This window comes from Haliotis rubra, unplaced genomic scaffold, assembly GCF_003918875.1.
Source record: "Haliotis rubra isolate DU_JTF1 unplaced genomic scaffold, ASM391887v1 Scf815, whole genome shotgun sequence".
NCBI classification, from domain to species: Eukaryota; Metazoa; Mollusca; class Gastropoda; order Lepetellida; family Haliotidae; genus Haliotis; species Haliotis rubra.
The window spans coordinates 75697-78962 of NW_025767541.1; positions in this window are offsets into that span (position 1 = coordinate 75697).

The window sequence follows — 3266 nt, forward strand, 5'->3', positions numbered from 1 at the left end:
ATTCCAGCAATATTTTAGCAGAGGAGTAACAATTGGGCTTCACAAATTGTACCCATCTGGGGAATTGAACCAAGGTTTTCAGCATGACAAATATGCGCTTTAACCACTTGGTTACCCCAGTGCTCCGATGGAGTGAGAGAGAATATGGTTTTATGCCACTTTTAGCAATATTCCAGCAATATGATGTGGGGGACAGCAGAAATGGGCTCTTCAGCATCACGAGTGGATGCTTTAACCATATGGCTATCCGACTGAGCTAAGACAGCAGTTTGGTCAGAGAACTCATGTTGCCCCTTCATGTAATGATTACATTCCTGGGCCTCTATCCATACATATCTGCAGCAATACAACCTTGAACTATGAACTGTACTGGGGTCCCCAGCCTTTCTAATGATGCAACAGCATAGTAAAAAGCAGTATTTGAGATTACTTTCTTAATGTTGGGCATAAGGAGAGTGGAAAATGATGACACATGATGGCCACAATCCAGTGCAGTTGCACTGAAAGCATATCATAACTGACAAGTTGAGTCTCCCCAGGACAAGATCACTCCAACATTCAAAGAGGGAACAATTATAATTATGATTAGTGGGTTCACACAGGTAACAATTACCTGTCTGGGGACATCAGTGGGTTTGCACAGGTAACAAATACCTGTCTGGGGATATTAGTGGGTTCACACAGGTGACAAATACCTGTCTGTGGATATTAGTGGGTTCAGACAGGTAACAAATGCCTATCTGGGGATATTAGTGGGTTCACACAGGTGACAAATACCTGTCTGGGGATATTAATCAGTTCACACAGGTAACAAATACCTGTCTGTGGATATTAATCGGTTCAGACAGGCAACAAATACCTGTCTGTGGATATTAATCGGTCCACACAGGTAACAAGTACCTGTCTGGGGATATTAGTGGGATTACACAGGTAACAAGTACCTGTCTGGGGATATTAGTGGGATTACACAGGTAACAAGTACCTGTCTGAGGATATTAGTGGGATTACACAGGTAACAATTACCTGTCTGAGGATATTTGTGTGTTCACACAGGTGACAAGTCCCTGTCTGGGGATATTTGTGTGTTCACACAGGTAACAAGTACCTGTCTGGGGATATTAGTGGGATTACACAGGTAACAATTACCTGTCTGAGGATATTTGTGTGTTCACACAGGTGACAAGTCCCTGTCTGGGGATATTTGTGTGTTCACACAGGTGACAAGTACCTGTCTGGGGATATTAGTGGGATCACACAGGTAACAAGTACCTGTCTGGGGATATTAGTGGGATCACACAGGTAACAAGTACCTGTCTGGGGATATTAGTGGGATCACACAGGTGACAAGTACCTGTCTGGGGATATTAGTGGGATCACACAGGTAACAAGTACCTGTCTGGGGATATTAGTGGGATTACACAGGTAACAAGTACCTGTCTGGGGATATTAGTGGGATCACACAGGTGACAAGCGGAGAAACATTCCAGAGTTCATGACTGCCAAACTCGTTACCAACATAAATAGCATTATGAAAAATGGGTCCAGCAATCACATTTCCACCCCAACAAAGACAACAATGTATCTGTTTCGGTTGTTTTATTTCACCAGTCCCAGTAACAGTGGTCCCCAAACAAGGCCTGACGTAATGCACGACTGGCCCTTGTGGTAATCAATGATGAACATGAGACTTCCTCTCCTACAGGAAAAAACACAGGGAACACTCCTGAACACATACATTTCTGTAAAACTCATCAAGCTTGCACATTCCATTCAGAACCCTCAGATGTCCCTGTAGACTAACGGTTAGTCTCTGAATAAATAATTTGATAGAAACTAAAAAAATCCTTTTAAATTAAACAGAAGCCCCATTGAGATGGGAGATTCAGAACCTGAGGACATCTAGACTTGCTTCATTTACAGCTTCAGTATTGCAGAAAGGGTTGGGCGGATGAGAAAGTAATGTGGTTGAGGGACTGTGAGACAGACTAAGGTCCCTGTAACCAGTCATTAAGATGTAGCAGACCAACACACATGATTACACCACAAACACATCACCCAAGATTTATGATCACCATCATTCTGACAAATCTGAAGTTCTACAGGCTAGCTATTCTCGAAATGTTCGTAGCCCTATGAACTTCTTAAGCCCATTCTTAACACATTGGTTACAATCAAAGTTAAGAATTCTTAGGGCTACAAACGTTTCGTGAATAAGGGCCCAGCTCTGTATTTAGTGACTAGCTCCCATACAGCCAAATGTTATGTTCAACAAAGTCAACAGCACCTACTTCAAGCAATGTCTAAACTTGATAATGACGCTACTGATTTCAACTGAGATTTCTATTGATATTGCTGTTAGGATTCTGAAATCTTGACAAGGTAACAATTATATTTCCCAACTATACTTTATTCTTCATATTTAGTTTGAATTACTTTGCCCAAAAGAAAAATAACATTTAACGCATGGTGGTAGATAAACATACTCTGTTCCTGTTTAAACGGTTTTCAAGTTGGTTCAGTTAATCTATGTTTTTTGCCGTATTTTTTCAAGATTAATTTTCCCCACTCAAAAAACAAAATCCTAATGCTTTTATTGGCCAAAAATGTAAACTTACAGAAAAAGTTTTTTTCAGATTGTCTTTTGCCCCATATACACTTCATAAATTGACAAAAGTAAAATACTGTGAGTATTTAGAAGGAATATTACTTTGACTAGTGATTCCCCCCCATCCCCCCACCCCCACGCCTTTAGGTTTTCTGAGGGCAAAAAATCCATAAAACAAGAAATTAAATTGGTCTGGCCTAATGAATGAAAAACGGGCATGTTTCAACTTTCATATCGTACAGTGGTTATCAAGTGTCAGTAAGTATTCAGGGTATCGACCTCATATTGGTCCAGCTAAACTGCAGTCAGCAGGTTCATCGCCATTATTGGTAGGTATTCAAGTGTAGCCATGGTTACAGTTTGCAATGATGAGTAACATGGTAACAGACTGCACCATCTGTCACTATGAAGTCAGAGACAACTCTGGGAGCGGGATTATAGGAGATGACAAGACAGTATCGACTGTAAGTCAACACAGAAGACTATTTCAAGTAAACTGCTATCAACAACCTAAGAAATATATCCATTTGGCACTTTGTTAGAATCCTTAAAATAATTTGTACAGAAGTTGAAAATTTGCGTTCCAATACCAGTACAGTCACATAGGGCAAAATTACAGACCAATACATACTGACATTATTCCAAAGTAAAAACATTAACA